Raw genomic sequence first — 23247 nt, 5'->3', positions numbered from 1 at the left:
CCAGCCCTTCCCTCCTTTGATTCTACTAACTTTTTAGGACTCAACTCATGATCACAACCGTCCCAGTTATTAGATTAAAATAGGCAATAGGTAGTCAGCCTTCCTAGTAAGCTCTAACTCTACTTTCCACAAAGACTATTTGGAACCTTCTCCATTCTCCAAACTCCATCCTGGCATGACTTCCCCTCTCAGTTCTCACCTTATCATTGAAAAGGCCTACTATCCTGAGGGAACACCCACAAATGTCCATATTCACCTACACCTGCATCCAGTGTTTCTCTCTCCAGTTTTTGCAGAAGAGCAATGCCATCCCTAAGAGAACACTAACCCTTCACAAGTACCTCCCAGGTCACTGCTGTTGCCAAGGCCAGGGGACACTTTTCAGACCTTATCTCTCTAATCCTCCCAGAGGCATTTAGCTCCCATTCTTTAAACACCTTTCTGTTAGTCTGATAACTCTCTTTTGGAACTCTTCCTCCTCCTCCACCTACTGTGGGTACTTCCCTGTCCTCCAAATGGTGCTATTTTCCAGGGCTCAATCCATAACCCACTTTCCTCTCTACACCAGTTTTATTGTTTTGTTTTTTTAAGTATATTTGTCATCTATAAATCTTACAAGAGTTGTGGATGAGCTTTAGGGGGTATACAAATTCCATCAATTTGAATGCAAAGAATTTCAAAAGAAGAAATGTAGCTTTCATCAGCTTCGCAGAGGTGTCTGGGACCCCCAGAAAGGATAAGAGCACCGATTCACATGTGCGCCCCCTGAACTGACCTCATCCACCATGGCTGTAGCTACCATCTGTGTGGGAATAACTCTCCACTGTATACCCACTGCCCAACCCAGGTCTTTCTCCACAGTCCCTGGGCCATACCTCCCTAGCCCCCCTCACTGCCACTTCATAAATTCACTCACCCAAAACTCAACTCCAACCTCACTTCTCCAAACCAGCTCCTTTCACAGGCTCCTTAATATCTGCAAAACACAGTCACTTTATGTTTACAGATAAAACTAAGGAAAACTTAAAATTCCATACTATGAATAAGAAATGACGTTAAATAACGCATTCAAGGTCACAGAGCTAGTAAACAACAGCACAGCCAGGATTCAACAGTAGACAACTTGGCTCTTGGGCCAAACTCTTCACTGATACGATCAAACCAAGCCATAAGGACCCATCTTCTGGGATCCAAACTCTGAATTATCTGGTTAAGTACCCAGAGGCTGACCTCTTCATGAGCAAGGACCTAACTTACATTTCTGGATCTTCAGCCCCTAGTAGAAGACACAGCACAGTGTTTTTCAACTGCAGTACTCAATAATAAATATGTCAATATATTGTTGATTTTCACAACTACTATGTGAGATTAGCAATGGAATGGTTATCATTCCTATCTTATAGAAACAAAAAATGAGGCTCACAACTTCACAAGAAATAGTGACTCGTCTAACCGTCCTTTTGACTGACTCTAGCCCACTTGTATTTCCTCTGCTGCTTCCATAAAAGGTTAGAGGATGTGTGTTTAGTGGCCATTAAAAGTATTTTCTGGCCCTGGTTGGTTGGCTCAGTGGTAGAGCGTCAGCCTGGCATGCAGGAGTCCTGGGTTCAATTCCCAGCCAGGGCACACAGGAGAAGCACCCATCTGCTTCTCCACCCCTGCTTCTCTATCTCTTTCTTCCCCTCCTGCAGCCAAGGCTCCATTGGAGCAAAGATGGCCCGGGCGCTGAGGATGGCTCTGTGGCCTCTGCCTCAGGCACTAGAATGGCTCTGGTTGCAATAGAGCAATGCCCCAGATGGGCAGAGCATCGCCCCCTGGTGGACATGCCGGGTGGATCCTGGTCGGGCGCATGAGGGAGTCTGTATAACTGCCTCCCCGTTTCCAACTTCAGAAAAATACAAAAAAAACTTTTTTAAAATAATAAATAAATAAATAAAAGTATTTTATTGCCCTGGCTGATTAGCTCAGTTGGTTAGAGTGTCATCCTGATACGCCAAGGTTGCAGGTTCAATCCCCAGTCAAGGCACATACAAAATTGACCAATGATCGCATATATAAGTGGAATAACAAATCAGTGTTTTCTCTCTTTCTCCTCTCTCTCTCTCTCTCTCTCTCTCTCTCTCTTTCTCTTTCTGTGTGTGTGTGTGTGTGTGTGTGTGTGTGTGTGTGTGTGTGTTGGAAGAGGAACAGGGAGCAGAGCTGTGAGTCAGATGTCTGGAAATCAGAGTCCAGGGGCACCACTGAGTAGTTTCTGTTGCTAAGCAATGTAATCTTTTTTTTTTTCCCTGTCTCTTCAACAAAGCAATAGCCAGGGGCCCAGCATGCTTCTCAGGCTGTGGTCCCCTAGGACACGATGTGCCACTGAATCTTGTTTACCAATTCGCTATTTAGGACGTAAGGCTTCTTCTGGAGAAGCACTCACGTTGTCATAGAGCCGGCCATGTGCTAGTAAACCAGTCCTTCCAGAGGAAAAAGGCCTTGACTTGTAGCACATGCCAATTTCATGGTGTAAATACTCCCACCGCAGCCAATTTCAAGATACCTACAGTTTAAGTTGCTCACAAAATTCCTGAAAATTTAGCAATCTATTCTAATGAGCTGACACAATCTGGCTCCAGCACACTGCTGCTTGTATAACTCCCATTGTGGATAGGAACAGGAGAATACAAGTGGTCCCTTAACTGATAGTTTTAGGAGCAATGCTTGACTCATAGGCAGTTACAGGGAATTTCTGTTTAGATACAATGATTTCACCTCTGATGAATAAAGAGCAATTGTACTGGAGATGGGAAAATGAGGTTCAAGTGTTAGCCTTCTTAGAAGTAATGTATTTATTTCTTTGAACCTCAGTTTTAATGGGAATTGTATTACCCACCTCACAAAATGGTTGATTATCCAACAAACACTTATATAGCATTTATTATCTGCTAGGAACTGTTTAGTGCTTTAGAAATTTACTGATGTAACCTTACAACAACACTGTGGGGTAAGTACTAATACCAATTTAAAGATGAAAAGACTCAAGTACAGAGAGGTTAACTAAGTTCTTTAAGGTCACACAGCTAGCAAGTAATAGAGCCAAGGTTTCACTTGGCTCCAGAGCCCATGCTTTTACCATCTAGGCCCTAGACTCTAGGGCCCCACGTCAAAGCCAGTCACCTATTTTTATAGAGTTTTTTTGGAGCACAGCCATGCCCATTCATTTACATATCGCCATGGATGCTTTTATGTTACAACAGCTGAGTTGAGTAGTTGATATAGAGACCATATGACCTACAAAGCCCCAAATATTTACTATCTGATCCCTGCTCTGTGGTGTCCTGCCTGTTTGTGTGGGGTGAGACAATAGTTATTATTAGGAGCCTCATAGTCCCCACATTCAAGCTGGCTCTGAAGTTGCATTTTAGGCCAATAACACAAGTGAAAAATAATGTCAAGATTATAACTGTACCTTAACATTTGTGCTATAACAATAGTGTCAGTGAAATAGCATTAGGTATTACCTTTAGTTACAAATGATCATAAAAATGTATTAATAAAAACATATATCTGACTTTATGGGATCTCAACATCTCAGGGCTGGAATTAATTAGATTGTTCACCCCAACCCCGATTCCCCACTTGGAGACATGGTATTGGGTTTCTGAACTTAATGCTGTAAATCCCAATGATCAGCCCTTCAGTCCTGCAAGATGATTTTCCTACATAGATATGGGGGTTTTTTGCACAGCAGAGCAAAAGTACCTCTTTTTTGTGGCTCAGGAAGCAGGTTGAGGACTTTAACCTGTCATTCTGTCTCCCAGGCAGCTCCACCATGTGGCTAGTTCAGATAACAAGCAGAGAAGCTCCTCAAAACCTGCCATTCACTGGCCTCCTCTGTAGTCGTTAAAAACCTTCCCTGACCTTTGCAGCTACTTCCTGTGAGCCTCTCAAGGACTGCTAGTCACTTGTGACCTATTTTCAGATCTGGCAGTTCTGGCTTTGAGAGCAAATGAAGAACAAGTCCAACTGCGGGTGGTTGAATATTTCCTTTGCGCTCCTGGCAACAAAAAAGAATTGCTCAGGACGATGACTATACATCTGACAAGGTTCTGATTGCCTCACTCAGGCCAGTAGATGTTCATTGCACTATAAACCACAGGGCAATATCTCGTGATCACCAGAAGACAGTTTGTTTTTTTCTGTTTGCTAATAAAGAAAGAGAACCCACTTGTCCTTTTTTTTCCCTCAAAGCAAAGATGCCTCATCAGCATTGGTCAATTAAGGCAATATTGATCGAGCAAGCTCCCATATAGAAATTTCATTGCCAAATAACTCCTCTAATAAATATTTCAAAAGTGAGTCGATCCTAAACATACCTCCAGTCTGGGAAAGAGAGTCCAAAAAGCTTGAGATTCTGCAAATTTCACAACAGCTGCAAGCAGACAGTGAACGAGAACACAATTTCAAGGTGGAGACCACCAGAAACATCTTGCTGTTCCTATGTGGTTCTTTGTCACTGAATTCCTTAAATACACTTAAATAGCTCGTATTACCAGCAAAGACCACCAAAGTGAAACATCTTGGGGTTTTACTCAAAGTTCCCTTTATATTCTTTTAAGCTTTGGTGATTTTTTAGGGTATCTTTAAATAAATTTATAGACTTATTTATTTTTAAAATATACATAAATTTAAAGGAGACTCAGGATGCTAAAGACTCCAAATATTCCTTCAAGTGTTCCCAACAGCTTTTTTGGGTTCTTTTTTTTTTAAATACTTTATTGATTTTACAGAGACAGGAGAGAAATGGGAGCATGGAATGGGAAGTAACAACTCCTAGTTGCTTCATGTTAGCTGTTCATTGCTTGCTTGCTGTATGTATGTGCCTTGACCAGGGAAGCCCAGGGTTTCAAACCGGCAACCTTGGCATTCCAGGCCAAAGGTTTATCCACTGTGCCACCACAAGCCAGGCTTTTTTGGGTTCTTGAAGTACTTGGTTTTATCTTTTCATTAGAAATTATGTGTTCTTACAAATAATCCTTCTCAACTCCACCCTCCTTTATACCAATTCAAATATCCACAGAAATAATTACAAGCTCCAAGGTAGAAGATAAAATCATAGTCAACATTTTTATCCCCCTACCACATGTGGCCACAGTAGCAGGTGGTCAATAATTGTTATTGTTCATACATGACCTCCATGAAGTTAAAAACTTTCTTGCCTGACCAGGTGGTGGCTCAGTGTATAGAGCGTCGGACTGGGATGCAGAAGACCCAGGTTCGAGACCCCGAGGTCACCAGCTTGAGCGCGGGCTCATCTGGCTTGAGCAAAAGCCCACCAGCGTGAACCCAAGGTCGCTGGCTCCAGCAAGGGGTTACTCAGTCTGCTGAAGGCCGGCGGTCAAGGCACATATGAGAAAGCAATCAATGAACAACTAAGGTGTTGCAATGCGCAATGAAAAACTAATGATTGATGCTTCTCATCTCTCTCCATTCCTGTCTGTCTGTCCCTGTTTATCCCTCTCTCTGACTCATTCTCTGTCTCTGTAAAAAATAAATAAAATAAAATAAAAAAACTTTCTTGATGCTATTCTTTCCTATAAACCTAGTGACTAGAACAATAAACACCAGGTAGTAGTCACTCAATAAATATTAAATAAGCCTATAACTTTAATAAATTTAGGAGAAGGAGATTTAAAATTGTTCTTTTCTTTCCAGTAAATTTGGCTTTCCTTGCAAGAGTCAGGGGTCAATTGGAGAAGTAGAATCAGTAGAACATATATATCTAGTAAGGAATTGGCCTACATCAGTGATTTTCAACCAGTATTCTGCAAGAATTTTTTAAACATGCAATACCTGACTGTTTGGTCAGGGATACTGACCTCTTTTCCCTTGGATTGTCAAATAAAGAAATGAGAACAGCCAATACAACAATAACAGTCTTGTCTAAATGCCCTGTCTTGAACCATAAATATATAGGTCATATAATAGAGTTGCATCTTATTGATCATATCACATAACATAATAAGGTTGCATCTGATAGTTTCTTGGTACCAGAAATCCTTATATGCAATTATAAGCACCTAATTTTTTTTAAAAGTCACTTTCAAGCAAAGAGCAAAAAGGGTAGGTAATTACTATTATTATTATTGTTATTATTTTTACTCTTTTGTAAGTCAATCAAAATTATACTTTATTTTTTTGGTGACAGTATGGATAGACCTGTAGAGTATTATGTTAAGTGAAATAAACCAGTTAGAGAAAGACAAGTTCCATATTATTTTATTCATATGTGGAATCTAATGAACAAAAGAAAATAACAACAAAAAGTAAAAACAGACTCAGCCCTGGCTGGATAGTTCTGTTGGTTAGAGCATTGTCCCAAAGCACAGAGGTCGCTGGTTCGATCCCTGGTCAGGGCACATATAAGAACAGATTTATGTTCCTCTCTTTCTTTCTCTTTCTCTCTCCCCTCCTTTCTCACTAAAATCAGTAAGTACAAAAAAAGAAAAGAGAAAAAGTTTTGCCTGACCTGTGGTGGCACAGTGGCTAAAGCATTGACCTGGAATGCTGAGGTCACTGGTTTGAAACCTTGGTTTTGCCTGGTCAAGGCCCATACAGGAAGCAACTACTGTGAGTTGATGCCTCCTGCTTTTCTACCTTCTTTCTCTCTCCTGCTCTGTAAAAATAATAATAATAAAAAAAAAAACACAAAGAGAACACAAAAAAAACAAACTTGCCCTAGCCCTGGTTGGTTAGTTTAGTCTGTTCGAGTGTGGTCCCAAAACAAGGTCGCAGGTTCGATCCCTGGTCAGGGCACATACGGAAAGCAGACAATGAATGCACAACTATAATGGAACAACACGTGAATGCTCCCCCCACACCTCCTTTCCTATCTCTGTCTCTCTGAAATCAATCAATTATAAGAAAATTTAAAAACCTTACAAGATAGAAACAGACTCATGGACTCAGAGAACACACTGACAGATGTCAGAGGGGCTGGTGGTTGGGGGTCTGGGAGAGAAAAGTGAAGGGATTAAGAAAAAAAACCTCATAGACACAGACAATAGTGTGGGGATTACAAGAGGGAAAAGGGGGTCTGGCCTGTGGTGGCGCAGTGGATAGAGTGTTGACCAGGAACACTCAGGTCACCAGTTTAAAACCCTGGGCTTGCCCGGCTCAAAGCACATACGACAAGCAATCAATAAACAACTAAAGTGAAGCAGTTATGAGTTGATACTGTTTGCTTCCCATCCCTCTCTCTCCTATCTCTGAAAATCAATTTAAAAATCTTTAAAAATATTTAAAATAAAAATAAAAGAGGGAGAGAAGGGTGGGGGATGTAGAAGGTAAAGAGGAGGCCCTGGCCGGTTGGCTCAGTGGTAGAGCGTCGGCCTGGTGTGCAGAAGTCCCGGGTTCGATTCCCGGCCAGGGCACACAGGAGAAGCGCCCATCTGCTTCTCCACCCTTCCCCCTCTCCTTCCTCTCTGTCTCTCTCTTCCCCTCCCGCAGCCAAGGCTCCATTGGAGCAAAGATGGCCCGGGCACTGGGGATGGCTCCTTGGCCTCTGCCCCAGGCACTAGAGTGGCTCTGGTCGCGACAGAGCAATGCCCCAGAGGGGCAGAGCATCGCCCCCTGGTGGGCGTGCCGGGTGGATCCCCGTCGGGCGCATGCAGGAGTCTGTCTGACTGTCTCTCCCCGTTTCCAGCTTCAGAAAAATACAAAAAAAAAAAAAAAAAAAGAAGGTAAAGGGGAAATAAATGGTGATGGAAGGAGACTTGGCTTGGTGAGCACACAGTCCAGTGTACAGATGCTGTGTTACATCCTGCTCACAAAAATTAGGGGATATTTCCAAATGAATATGAAGCAATAAAATATCCCTTAATTTTTGTGAACAGTATAGAACTGTACATCTGAAACTTCATAATTTTATTAACCAATGTCACCTCAATAAATTCAATAAAAGCTTTTTAAAAAGAAACATCTTCTTAAAAGTTTTTTTTAATTTATTTGTGTATTTATGTATTTATCTATTTTTCTTGTTCAATTTTTTTTAAAGGGTCTCATAGTTCCAGAAAGCCTGAAGCCTTGAGGCTTCTCTGGAGATTTTAGGTCTTGTATCTGCAGATACATGAGAATTTTGGACTTCTAGATATTTCCCTGCTGTTCAACTCACCTGTTGGAAATGGTTGCTTCAAGTCATATAGGATCTTAGAACTGAAAGGAGCCTAAGAATGATCTCATTCAACCCTGAAGACAAAAACTCTGAAACAGGCCTGTCCAAGGTCAGCCAGTTAACTTAGTGGTTGAGGCAGAGGCAAAGTCCAGGTCTGATTCTCAGGTTTCCATTTTGCTTACTCAAAGAACCAGCCTTGTCTGTCAGTCACTTGACCTCTTCCAGTTTCTGTGCAGATTCGAAAAGCCAACAAACATTCTTATATATGCTCCACGATGGACCTGACCTGCTTCTCCTCCCCTTTCCTTTTCTGCAATCCCCTCTACTGGCTTACTCCTCACCTGCTAAATGATCTCCTTGAGGTTCTTCTGACACAAACAGCACGTACACTTAAGGCCTTTGCTGGGCTGGTCCTTCTTGCCAGGCTCTTCCTCCAAGTACTTGCTTGGCTAACTGTCTCACCTTCCTCATGTCTGCTCAGGTCTTTCCATGGGACTGACCACCTGTTTAATACCATAGCTCCCTCCACCACCCCCTCTAACAATACTTGGTCTTACTATTTATTTCTTCCATATCACCTGTCACCTTCCAACATCCTATACAATTTTCTTGTTTATTCTACTTTTGTTTATTGTTGATTTTCCCTGTTAGAGTATAAGCTTCACAAGGGCAGAGGTCTTTCTTTTATTTACTGACATATCTCAAGTGCCCAGAGCAGTGCATAGCATAGAGAAAGTACTCCATCCTGGAAATATTTGCTCTGTGCAATTCAGTACTTAAGTCTTAATCAAGAAGACCACAAAGAGGCAAAAAAAAAAAAAAAAGTACATAAGAATGGTGGGGTGGGAGATTATACTGGTTGTTTTCATTATTTAAAAGGTTAGATTTAAACATTTGGTTTGATGAAATATATGAACGGGCATAAGAACAGTAGTAGCTCAGCCCTGTTTTGCACAATGTCAGATGGCTCTGCTCTGTATAGGAAACAGATTACCAGCGTTTCTTCCAGCCTGAGGGCTTACATGTTGCAATTCTCTTGTAATAAGTTTCTAAATATTTAATATGTGAATGACTTCCTAATAAGGTGTTGATTTACTACATCACAGGCATAATTAAAAGGCATCAATTCAGGTCTGCCAGGATTAAGTTTAAAGCCCAAAAGCTTAGCTTCCAGAGCCAAGCAAATCAGAAACCAGCGTGTGCGTGAGGCAGAGGAACGTTTACACACAAGCTAAGACTTGCAGCTGTGTTTTTCTAAGATCCTTACCTTTGTGTTGGGCCCACTGGGTTTCATCTTGTTCTGAATATGTGATTGAAGCTAAGATGAACCCACAGTGCTGAGCCCACTATGTGGCTCTGTGGTGGGGTCCATAAACAGTCACTCTGCAGTTTTAAGATTTGGAAGGAGTCCGTGACCTCGTATGTATGGAAACTGGTCCACTGTCATCTCTAAGTGTGGATGTGGGTATTCATTGCTAAATTCCATCAGAAACTGAGGCTAAACTTCAAAGAGAAAAAAATGTGTCAGCTTGTAGCAGCTAAACAATTCATGTATTTTGCTAGCAACTTTTCATTGCAAACATAAGTGTATTATCTTACTATGACCTCAAGTTGTAGATTAAAAAACGGACTGAATGGTAAGGGATTTTGAAAAATTTGAATAAAATATAGCTAGATTTTCTTTTTCTACCCTCACCATGTTGCACACCTGGGTCTTTCAGAAAGTATTCTCAAATCACAAAGTTCCTCTTTTCCCTGTAGGCCAATCTCATGCTTCTTTTAGGTGCAAGGTTACCTGAACTATTACTGATCTCCACTCATAGTGACAAACTCTTGCCATAGCTCACATATTTCTGGAATGTCAGACATAGGGCAAAAACACTGCTCCCATTCCAAGGGTTTATAGTCTAGTCTAGCAACACAGAGAAATAAGAACACGGAAACTGAAATACAGAAAGAGAGGTGCAGCAAAGGAGTTAAATACATATTGTTATGGAGACTTCCTGAGCATGTAAGGAAGACTTTTACTGAAAAAGACCACGGGTACAAATTTCCAAAATAGAAAGCAAGAACGAAGACAAACATTCATAATATCACTACCCACATGAGGCACTGGGAATTTTTTGCATATTTTTTAGTCACTTTTGATTTATTTTAATATAGTTCTGTTCATCCTGAAAGTAGAAGCTACTATTCCACTTTTTCTTCACTTAGTATAAGAACATATGCATTTTCCACACATTGTTAAAAATTGGTTGTAAGCATTATTTTAGTTATATAAATATGCTATAATTTGCTTGCCCAGCCCCTCATTGTTCATAATTTACATTGCATACTGTTTTTGTTTATACTAATTAATTAATTCTGTACTTACTGAGATCTTGCCATTCAAGAGTCAGTCTGTGTTTGAGGAACAAACATGAGTCAGTCTAGACCTAGAGGAACTCAAAAGGTAGAAGGAAAGTGACCGGGAAGCGGACATCTACAGTTAATATAAGGAGAGTGACCGGGAAGCGGACATCTACAGTTAATGTAAGGAGAGTGACCGGGAAGCGGACATCTACAGTTAATGTAAGGAGAGTGACCGGGAAGCAGACATCTACAGTTAATGTAAGGAGAGGGACCGGGAAGCGGACATCTACAGTTAATGTAAGGAGAGTGACCGGGAAGCGGACATCTACAGTTAATGTAAGGAGAGTGACCGGGAAGCGGACATCTACAGTTAATGTAAGGAGAGTGACCGGGAAGCGGACATCTACAGTTAATGTAAGGAGAGGGACCGGGAAGCGGACATCTACAGTTAATGTAAGGAGAGGGACCGGGAAGCGGACATCTACAGTTAATATAAGGAGAGTGACCGGGAAGCGGACACCTACAGTTAATATAAGGAGAGTGACCGGGAAGCGGACATCTACAGTTAATGTAAGGAGAGTGACCGGGAAGCGGACATCTACAGTTAATGTAAGGAGAGTGACCGGGAAGCGGACATCTACAGTTAATGTAAGGAGAGTGACCGGGAAGCGGACATCTACAGTTAATGTAAGGAGAGGGACCGGGAAGCGGACATCTACAGTTAATGTAAGGAGAGGGACCGGGAAGCGGACATCTACAGTTAATGTAAGGAGAGGGACCGGGAAGCGGACATCTACAGTTAATGTAAGGAGAGTGACCGGGAAGCGGACATCTACAGTTAATGTAAGGAGAGTGACCGGGAAGCGGACATCTACAGTTAATGTAAGGAGAGGGACCGGGAAGCGGACATCTACAGTTAATGTAAGGAGAGTGACCGGGAAGCGGACACCTACAGTTAATATAAGGAGAGTGACTGGGAAGCGGACACCTACAGTTAATGTAAGGAAAGTGACCGGGAAGCGGACATCTACAGTTAATGTAAGGAGAGTGACCGGGAAGCGGACATCTACAGTTAATATAAGGAAAGTGACTGGACTGGGAAGCGGACACCTACAGTTAATATAAGGAGAGTGACCGGGAAGCGGACACCTACAGTTAATGTAAGGAGAGTGACCGGGAAGCGGACGTCTACAGTTAATATAAGGAGAGTGACCGGGAAGCGGACACCTACAGTTAATATAAGGAGAGTGACCGGGAAGCGGACATCTACAGTTAATATAAGGAGAGTGACCGGGAAGCGGACACCTACAGTTAATATAAGGAGAGTGACCGGGAAGCGGACATCTACAGTTAATATAAGGAGAGTGACCGGGAAGCGGACATCTACAGTTAATATAAGGAAAGTGACCGGAAAGCGGACATCAGCAGTTAATATAAGGAAAGTGACTGGACTGGGAAGCGGACATCTACAGTTAATATAAGGAGAGTGACCGGGAAGCGGACGTCTACAGTTAATATAAGGAGAGTGACCGGGAAGCGGACATCTACAGTTAGTATAAGGAGAGTGACCGGGAAGCGGACATCTACAGTTAATGTAAGGAGAGTGACCGGGAAGCGGACATCTACAGTTAATATAAGGAGAGTGACCGGGAAGCGGACATCTACAGTTAATATAAGGAGAGTGACCGGGAAGCGGACATCTACAGTTAATGTAAGGAGAGTGACCGGGAAGTGGACATCTGCAGTTAATGTAAGGAGAGTGACCGGGAAGCGGACATCTGCAGTTAATGTAAGGAGAGTGACCGGGAAGCGGACATCTACAGTTAATGTAAGGAGAGTTCCCGGGAAGCGGACATCTACAGTTAATGTAAGGAGAGTGACCGGGAAGCGGACATCTACAGTTAATGTAAGGAGAGTGACCGGGAAGCGGACGTCTACAGTTAATGTAAGGAGAGTGACCGGGAAGCGGACGTCTACAGTTAATGTAAGGAGAGTGACCGGGAAGCGGACATCTACAGTTAATGTAAGGAGAGTGACCGGGAAGCGGACATCTACAGTTAATGTAAGGAGAGTGACCGGGAAGTGGACATCTACAGTTAATGTAAGGAGAGTGACCGGGAAGCGGACGTCTACAGTTAATGTAAGGAGAGTGACCGGGAAGCGGACATCTACAGTTAATGTAAGGAGAGTGACCGGGAAGCGGACACCTACAGTTAATGTAAGGAGAGTGACCGGGAAGCGGACACCTACAGTTAATATAAGGAGAGTGACCGGGAAGCGGACACCTACAGTTAATGTAAGGAGAGTGACCGGGAAGCGGACATCTACAGTTAATGTAAGGAGAGTGACCGGGAAGCGGACACCTACAGTTAATATAAGGAGAGTGACCGGGAAGCGGACATCTACAGTTAATATAAGGAGAGTGACCGGGAAGCGGACATCTACAGTTAATGTAAGGAGAGTGACCGGGAAGCGGACTTCTACAGTTAATGTAAGGAGAGTGACCGGGAAGCGGACATCTACAGTTAATGTAAGGAGAGTGACCGGGAAGCGGACTTCTACAGTTAATGTAAGGAGAGTGACCGGGAAGCGGACATCTACAGTTAATGTAAGGAGAGTGACCGGGAAGCGGACGTCTACAGTTAATATAAGGTGACAAAAGGAGGCAGAAGAGGTTCCAGTAGCCCAAAGAGGGAAGGACTTATGAAGTGCCACAGACTGGGTAGCTCAAACAACAAAAAATGTCTTTTCCCATAGTTCTGGAGGCTAGAAGTCCAAGAGGAGGTGTTGGCAGGTTTGTTTTCTTCCGAGGTCTCCCGGATTGGCAGATGGTCGGCTTCTCACTGTGTGCTAATCCTGTCTTTCTTCTGTGTGCTTGCATACTTGGTGCCTGTGTGTCCACATCTCTTCTTACAAGGACACCACTCTCAGATTGGATCAAGGCCCATCCCCAGGGCCTCATCTTAACTTAATCATTGTTTTAAAGGCCTTCTCGTCAAACACAGTCACTCCTATTTTAAGGCATTGGGGTCTAGGTTAGAACACACAAACTCAGCCCGAAACATGAAGTGACAGAAAATGCTTCTGGAAGGAGGTGACGTTGAGCTGATTTTAAAAGGATGATAAAGAATGAAAAGTGAAAGGAAATGCAAAGCTGCAGCATATGTATAAACTAAAGGCTTATACTGCATAAAGGCAGATATATACAATACAAAGGCCAAGAGGGAGGATGCGGCAGGTTTAGGGGAGCTATAAGCATTTCATATGGCTAGTGCAAGGGAGGGGTGAAGAGAAAAATGGGGAAGTAATTATAAATAACTCCGGAGCATATAAACCTTGTCCATATTTCTGATTATTTCACTGCGATTGACATCTGTGGAATGACATAAGCAAAGGATGTATTCTCCCCACACCGCCCCTCAGTCTTTCCTCATGTTTTCTGTTTTGATACTTAGCGGATCATTGAGGTCACCTGTGGGTGCTGGGTATAAACAGATTCCCAGGCTTCTGCCCTAGAGGTTCAGTACTTGGTTTAGGTCTCAGGCAGTATCAGGCTGCAGCAATCCACTATCTCTGCAGGGAGCCGTGAATATACTTTGATGTGTGGTCATTTCTGTGCACCCTCCTCATCTAGATTCCTCTACTGTTTCTCCAACCTTGCTTGGAAGATTTGGGCTTCTGGGTCACCGGTTCACCCTCAGAGGTGTCAGGGAATGCTATTCAAATAAAGTACAAACATGTCACTGTGGGTTTAATTTCCAAGTGTCCTCTCTCTTGAATTAGATTATCAATTACTTTCATGTCCCATCTCCTTGAATCAGCCAAGCCTGACACTATTATTTAAAATAGAGAAAGATGGCCTTGGTCAGACAGCTCAGTTGGTTAGAGGTTCATCTGATATGCCAAGGTTGCAGGTTCAATCCCCAGTCAGGGAACATGCAAGAATCAACCCATGAATGCATGAATAAGTGGAACAACAAATCAATGGTTTTTTTCTCTCTCTCTCTCTTAAATCAATAATAAAATAGAATAGGGAAAGATGATTGGTAAGTCTTTTTGGTTCTCAGGGCCTCAGTTTCCTCATCTGAAAAACATGAGGCATGACATTTTTTGGAGTCTATGAATCCACCAAACACAATAACATCTTTGAAGAGTACTTTAAAGTGTATAAAATACTTTTGACAACCAAGATCTTATTTAACATAAAAATAACCACTCTGGCCGGGTGGCTAAATTAATTGGAATATCATCCCAATACACCAATCCCCGGTCAGGACACATACAAGAATCAACCAATAAATGCATAAATAAAGGGAACACGATGTTTCTCTCTCTCTCAAATTGATATATAAAAAATAATAATAATTTTAATAATCAGTACTAGAGCTTAAGAGTATCATGCTACATGAAATAAGTCAGAAGGGAAAGGACAAGAATGGTAGTTACCAGAGGGGAAGGGAGGGAGGTAGCAGGAGAGTAGACTGGGTAGTGACAGAATGGAGTATACAGATGTTGTATTTTAAAGTTGTATGCCAAGAATTTATATAATGCGATTAGCCAAAGTTACCCCAATACATTTATTCAAAATAAAAAAATGTAAATGCTCAATAAATATTTGCTGGTGTGGATGACACCAATAATTTCATGTGAACTGAAAGAAGCTTACTTAACATCCAAATTTCTTCTATTCATTAAGTCCAAGAACCAATTAAACTTTTTTTAAATGACTATCAATCACAATGTGGTTGAATTAATTTTTAATTCCTAAGTTTGATTCTAAATATTGTCACAACTTGAGTAAAGTGATTTAGACACTGACAGCAGCTTTAAAAAAAAGAAAAAGAAAAAAGCAGGAGGGAGTAATCTCTCTGTGATACCATCCACTATGTTGTGTAAGTGGTATTGCATTTGAAACAAATGTCTTCCCAGGTATCTATGTCTATCTAGGTTGATTGAATGCATTCAACATGTTCATTATTCGCCCTTGGTTTTGTCATCCTATTTTGTTTTATGTGATACTCTATTTCAAAATGTACCTCTTTTCCGAAGAGGGCCTGCCAATTCTACAGCCGTGCTGAATGGAAGGCACTAGGCATGCACCTGTGCAAGGCCAGGTCCAGGCACACTGCTGGCAGGTGGTGCTCTGCCCTCTCAGGTGCACCCTCTGGGTAAACACAAGCTCTTCTGGGCTGCCGCCACCACCACAGGTCCAGTTTCATTGTCTCTGTCTCTTATGCCAGTGCTAAGGACAGTGAACTTTAAAAACAGCCTTCCCTTTCTTCTCTCATCTGGTAGGAAAACAAAGCCCAGTCCGGAACCAACTGAGTGAAAGAGAATGTGGCTAAATCAAATAAATATTGAACTTAACTTTCTCTGTCACAGGGCCCCCAATCTCTTGATAGGTGCCACGGTGTATGGGACAGGCTGTTTGGGTGAGCCTGACTGAGGGAGCTACTGCAGGGATTGAGGTACAACGTTTCAGCAGGCATGAAGAAAAACAAGGGGATGAGGTCCTCCACTTATATCATGGTCTTCTTCCTGTCACCTGCCCCTGAACCTCAAAAAACCTAAGAGCCAGACCTTCAGAATCATTCTCCCGTAGGGCACTCACTCGCAGGTAAAATTGAAAAACACCTAACTTGGGAACTTCGAGATCTCAAATGTAAAAACATCATTTCACTCATGGGAAAACAGGCCCAGAGAAATGAGGCTGTTGCCAAGGTGATATGTAGAACTGGTAATAGAAACCAGGGTCCTCTTAACACCCCCCCACCCCTCCGCCTTCCCAAAATGTAACCTTGCCTCCCAAAACTAGGTCTTTTCCTAGTTTTCCTGTTGCTATTAGGAGCCTTTTCTTCCCATTTAGTGAGACTGGGGATCTGAGAGTCATTAATTATCACTCTTTGTCCCACACTTCCAGTGAATGGATCCTATTGATCTTACTTTAAAATATCTCATTCTCTATTCTAAGCGCCATCACCCTCAACAGTACTGCTTCAGTCAGGGCACCATATGGCCTCTCTGCCTCTGACCTTTCCTCAGTCCATCTAATAGATAACTAACATACTGATCAGAGCTAACACTTACTATCTCACTTGCTCCTCAGAAAGCTGGATGCTTTTGCCTAACCAGTGGTGGCACTGTGGATAGAGCATCAACCTGGGATGCTGAGGTCCCAAGTTTGAAACCCCAAGGTTACCAGCTTAAGCGCAGGCTCATCTGGCTTGAACGCAGGCTCATCAGCTTGAGTGCAGGGTCACTGGCTTGGCCACAAGATCAACCACATGATCCCATGGTCTCTGGCTTGACTCCAAGGTCACTGGCTTGAGCAAGGGTTCACTGGCTCAGCTGGAACCCCCTGGTCAAGGCATGTACATGTGAGAAACCATCAATAAACAACTAAAGTCCAGCAACTTACAAATTGCTGCTTCTCATCTCTCTCCCTTCCTCTTTTTCTTGCTCTTTCTCTTATACACACACACAAAGAGAAAGCTGGATGCTTTTACTACCCCTATTTCATAGACGAGAAAACTGAGGCACAGAGCAGTTAAATATTCTGCTCACAAAAATTAGGGGATTGTTTCATACTCATTTTGAAATATCCCCTCATTTTTGTGAGCAGTATAATACGTCTAAAATTGTACAGCTAGCAAGTGGCGGAACTGGAACTTTTAAACAACACGCAGTTTGGTGCCGAAGTCCAAAGTTCAAATTACAATACTACATTGCTTTTTCCTGAAGCACTAATATCACCACGTCACTCCCCTGCCCAGAAACCTTCAGTGGCTCCTCCGCCTGCAGGAGTTCAAAGTCCTAGTCTGACATGCACTGAAAGGTTGGGCTCTCACTAGCCACAGGTAAGTTAATAAACCTCTCTGTGTCTCAATTTCCTGATCTGTTAGTTGAGAATGATCATAACAGTAACCACCCCATGGGGCTGCCATGAGGATGAAATAAGGTCGCCAGGTACAGCACTCAGTTCAGTGCCCAGCACAAAGTGACTCTTGATCAATGTTAGGTACCTTTGGACCTTATTTTTCACAACTTCCTTATCAGACTCCTCTGATTAGAATGTTGTTGCTAGTAGTACTTGTTGTTGAACTGCCAGTTCAGTTTCCCCTTCCTAGAAATTTCCTCCACTCCCATTCCCATATGCCAGCATAGCCAAATCCTCTCATCCTCCGGTCTCCCTTCCTCAGTGGCTTGAATCTAAACACCTAAAACACTTATTTCCACAATGCATTTTTTTCCACTTTACCATTTGTTGACTCATTTGTTAATCGCTTAATCAAGTGCCTACTCTGATAATAAGTTATTGTATTTGACGTCATACTTCACAGAAGGCCTCATGTCACAGCTATGCCTCTGTAAATCTTTACAAAAGCCTCAGACATTCCCATTTTAGAGTGGCTTTCCTTGCCCCAGCTGTTCAGTCCCAGGGACCACTGGTGCAGGGTAGTGATGCAGAGGAGACCTCCGTCTTCAGGAAGCTTGCAGCTTAGTATGCAAAGCGAGGTCTTTCCACACAGGGTGACGATTTAGGGCAGACAGTGGCTAGGTCTGATGGAGCGGATGAGAGATGGTGCCTTCACTTTGCAGGCACAAGCCTGGCCCTGGCTCAGCAGAACTACGCCTCACCAAACAGTGCCTGCAGCAGATGTGAGCACACCCTTGCTAAAGCGAGGCTTTCAAAACAAAAGCGGCTTGCTCTCCAGAAAGCTCTTGACGTCATCAGAAGCTGAAAGAGCAGCTCTGAGAGGAACTGCCATCTTTCCAGGTGGCCAGCTATGCCCTGGGCTGACCTCTTCGAACGTAGAGCCACAGACCACATGGCACCATCTCCTGATCTCAATTTCGTTTCTTGAGGGAGAGAACTGACTGAACCTTGATAGTAACAAAGTTATCTGGAACATTTTGCTTTATGGGCTGATTGTGTGTTAACATGTCCACTGACTTTCTTTCAGAGAGCCAGTGAGGCAGCTTTGGCAGTAGAAGCAGCAGGCCCAGGAAGGTAAAGTGGCACCCTGTCTCAGAGAAAGATTTGGGAGGGGCCCCTGTACATGGAGGCATGGGGAGCGCCCTAATAATTTCAGCAGCACTGAACGAACCACCTGTCTGGTTAGGCTCTTTTGTCAACGAGGCTGATGCCAGCCCTTCAGGGACGTCTCGATTTCTTCCCCTATGTCCTAATCCCTTCATTGTATTTTTACAACTCTAATTCAATATATAATAGATATTAGTTTCCTGGGTAATGCGGCACTATTTAGCAATTTTGCATAGACATTGATACCCTTTGACTCAGAACTTTCACTTCTAAAAATCCATATGAAAGACACATGGTCAATATATGCAAAAATTAAGTAATGTACACAAGGCTATTTATTGCAGCACTATTGGTAATTGCAGAAGACTGGATGGGAATCAGCAATGGCTAGAATAGGGGACTGGCGAACAAACGAGGGTGCCAATACACTGGGAAGGGAAATGAAGGATATTTCTATACTGTATGAGGTGATCACCAGGATTTATCATTATGTGTAAAATGCTAGATAAAGAAAATTATTATAATGTGTTATCATTGGAGAGGGAGATATGAATATATTATATATGCTTATTTAGTTATAAAAAATAGATCATAAAAAATTTTAAAGGTCATATATAGGAGAAGAAGGGAAACAATGAGATGACTGGGATAAAAGCTAGACTTTTTATTGAAACATCTTATTTGGAAAATTTATTTTAGAAATTTGCAGATACATTAGATATTATTTAAAATTTTTAGATGTGACAAAACAAAATAAATAAACTTGTTAACCAAGTTGTTGGCATAACTACACAGTGAGGAATTATTTCAGTGACCTTAAGACTCAGGAATTTGACTGTGCTGCCCTGATGGGATAGCACCTCACAAACAAACCAAACCAAACAATAACCTTAAGTTGCTTTCAGTAATGGAAAGTGAAATATGGGAGTGTTGGTATCATTATACTGAGACTGTTTTGTATGTATGGCAGAATAAAGCAATTAATAATTACATTGGTTGTTTTGAAAACTGGGATTCAAGATTAGAGAGGAAGGAGGTATAAATGTAAGATAAATAAAGTTAAATAGAGTCATTAGTCCCGAATTTGAAATAGAAATATCAGTATGAGCTCATGACATATTTTCTTATTTATTTATTTATTTATTTATTTATTTATTTATTATTCAGTGGGAGGAGGGGAGGCAGAGACAGACTCCCACATGTATCCAGAGCAGGATCCACCCAACAAGCCCACTAGGGGGCAATGCTCTGCCCATCTGGGCTGTTGCTCCATTGCTCAGCAACTGAGCTCTTCTTAGCGCCCGGGGCAAAAGCCATGGCTCTATCCTCAGCACTCGGGGTCAACTTGCTCCAATCAAGCCATGGCTACAGGAGAAGAGAGAAAGAGAGAGAGAAGTGAGAGGTAAGAGGGGTGGAGAAGCAGATGAGTGCTTCTCCTGTGTGCCCTAACCAGGAATCAAATGTAGGACATTCATAAGCCAGACCAACACTCTACCACTGAGCCAACCAGCCAGGGCCCACAGTTTATTGGAAAAAAAATTTTTTTCTAGATATCACCAGCCATTCAGGAGCAAGCATATCTTGTACCCAGAATGTGGTCCCTCAATGCCATTCACTAAAAGGAATAAGAACTCCTTGGAAAAGTGGCTGATTTCAGATCTGGAGTCCTAAGAAGGAAATACTCAAGATGAGCCTGGAACATCACAAACTAGATGGTAAAAACCTATCAAGGACAGTGGAGTGAGATAAAAAAGGAGGTGTCTAGCTTTGCCCTGGGTTGTCTTCAAACATATAGCCCAGGACACACCAGGAGTCAACTAGAAACACCTCCCACTAACCAAACATGGGACAATATAATTCAACAAGAATTATAACTGCAGGCCCTGGCCATTTAGCTCAGCTTGTTAGAGCAGTGGTTTTCAACCTTTTTACACTTAGGAATCAGCAGCATAGCTGGCTGGAAATGGAAACAAGAAACGAACAGAGTTTTATCTTACCTCACATAATATATAGTACAACACAGTACAAACTGGTGCTTGATTTCCAACCTCTACATGAACTACGCACTGAGTACTAAGTTTCTCTGAATGCTTTTTGTCTGTTGCACAAGATTCGTAAATGCTCTGCATGGTGTAAAAGGTTGTTTGAATGAACCTACAGTTTTCACAGATGTTGAAGATAACCTCAATAGTATTTTCATCCATGATACAGGCTGATAAGTGGTAATCACCCTGAGTATAAGCAAACTTGACTTAGATCATTCGGTTTATAATCTTCATACAACATCAGGGTGGTTAACTCTTTTACAGACTGGCACGAAATTTCTGGCAGACTGGCACTGGTCTGCAGACTGGGTTGAAAAACACGGAGTTAGAGCATCTGTTTGAAACACAAAGGTTGTTGGTTGGATTCCTGGTCAAGGTACATATGAGAAGTGGCCAATGAATGCACGACTAAATGGAACAACAAATAAACATTTCCCTCTCTCTCCCTGCCTCTCTCCGTTTCTCTAAAATAAATCAATAAATTAAAAAAAAACAATAAAATATATTTATAATGGATTGACACTCATCAAATAGGTTTTAACCATAAGTTAATGATAATGTTTTATAAAAATTAAATCTTATTGGTCCCCTTTAGTAGGTGCTAGAGATCCATTCACTAAAGTATTTTGAAAATTAGTAAATAAAAACTAATTTTTATACCCTTCTAATGGTAAATACTCAATAGATCTTAGGTTAACCACGTAGGTAATCAGGGCAAGCTTCTCTTTTTGATGTATTCCAGCTATTAAATTAAAAATAAATAGAAGGATGAATTTAGTACCACTTTGCAATCCCTGATGAAGTGATGGATTTGGACTTTGACCATTAATGACCATCAAAAGACAAATAGTCAGATATCACCTGATGAAATACCAGTCATGAAGTAGTCTTGTCAAAATGGCCAACCTATATCTGATCAACCACCAAATTGCCACCATCACTACTCTTGCACTTTGGGCCATTACTAAACAAAAAAGGGTCATTTGAACACAAGCGCTTCAATACTTCAACAGTTGATCTGATAACCGAGGTGGCCGCTAGGTGGACAAAGGGATGATTCATGTCCTGGGTGGCAAGAAGCCAGACTGCCAGGGATTTCCTCATGTTACTCAGAACAGTGAGCAATTTAAAACTCGTGATTGTTTATTTCTGGAATTTTCCATTTAACATTTTTATTTTCAGACCATGTGGTGAGCATGAGTAACTGAAACCATGGGAATTAAAACCAGAGATAAGGGGAAATTACCGTATTGAAATCTTTATGGATGACAATGATATGATCTGCCTCAGAATTATCCAGAGAGGGATTAGTGATGAAACAAGATTCGTCATGAGTTATTAATAGTTATAGCTGAGTGATATCATGGAAGTTCATTGTACCCCATTATCTCTCCTTTTGTTTATGATAAAACTTTCTATCATAAAATAAACAAAAGAAAGAAAGAAAAAGTAAAGAAAGACAGTGAAGCCCCCTATAAACAAAACAAAAATAAAAATAAAGACGTTTTCTGGTGACAAGACCCCCGTGTGTATTACTCCTGCCGAAGTGCAGCAGGAGGCACAGGGTCTGCTCCTCAGGCAGCACTTGATGGGTCCCCTGGAGCTGGAGTGCAAGCTTCAGCAGAGAGGATGCCATTTCTCTGGGTTTGGGGATCGTTGCTCTGCACCCTGGGGCCTGACTGCTGATACAGCAATAGTAAGGAAGAGAAATCATTCTGCAGCATGTGGGGACAGGCTCCCTCGTTGCTGCTCCTACTTAGAAATTTAGTCTTTCATTCTTATCTTTACATTTATTCACTAACCAAGTATTAAAGGCCTGCTAGATGTGTGTATCTTTGAGCGCACCACATGACATCATAAGGTCTTAATATGAGCCCAAAACAGCCATGTGGTGTAAAGGAAAGACAGTGGATTTTGAAGATAAACAGAGTCCGCTTCAGTCCTGACTCAGCCACTTACTAGCAGTGTGGCTGTGACAAGTTCCAGCTCTAAACTCAGTTCCTCAGTAAATTGGGGAGAACAGTCACCATCATTTTATTGTTGTCAGAATCAGAGATAACAGTTGGAAAACACTTGGCAGAGTTCCTGGCACGTGGTAGCCACTTCTATTTACTTCTGGAGAGAAGAAGGTTGTTCATACTTTGGCCTTCTCTCTTTTTGGAATGGCTGGCACAGAGCCTGGTGATAAGACTACTGAGGCAAGAAGAGGGACCCAGGATTTCTCTCTTTCTAGAAGGGGAAGAAAGAAAATTTCTCCTGAACATTCTTCTCATCCTTCAGAGTTCCTTTCAAGTTCAACCTTTAGGTAAAATTAGTATCACCTCTTTTCTCCACAGTTTTTCCACACATCTATTTTAATATATCATTGATTCTTTTTATTAGCGTGATACATATATATTGTACATTTGTTTCTCTTCCATCTTCCTTTCCCTCCAGGTTATTAACTTCCCTCCAGGGGAAGAGTCCTCATGATCTTTCTTCTCTCTCTCTGGTGCCCAGCCCAGTGTCTGGCACATTGGAGGCCCTTGAACAATGCTTAATGTCTCAAAAACGTGTCCAGCAAGGGCCAACTTGGTGTGGAGAATGAGGAGGGTCCATGTTCCTCCTCCACTTTTAGCCCTATACCGTAATACATATACAAATGGAGACTG

General features: G+C 42.1%; 1 long non-coding RNA gene across 1 annotated transcript in view; it reads right to left on the bottom strand.

Annotated features, from left to right (window-relative positions):
* Positions 1-19739: 19739 nt before the first annotated feature.
* LOC136380109 (uncharacterized) overlaps positions 19740-23247 on the bottom strand; it is a 35293-nt gene continuing 31785 nt past the window's right edge. The window contains exon 3 of the long non-coding RNA XR_010746843.1: positions 19740-19916. This is a non-coding gene — a long non-coding RNA (uncharacterized lncRNA). The remainder of the gene's footprint in view (positions 19917-23247) is intronic.

This window comes from Saccopteryx leptura, chromosome 8 (assembly GCF_036850995.1).
Source record: "Saccopteryx leptura isolate mSacLep1 chromosome 8, mSacLep1_pri_phased_curated, whole genome shotgun sequence".
Lineage (NCBI taxonomy): Eukaryota > Metazoa > Chordata > Mammalia > Chiroptera > Emballonuridae > Saccopteryx > Saccopteryx leptura.
This window is presented reverse-complemented; position numbering and strand designations above follow the sequence as displayed.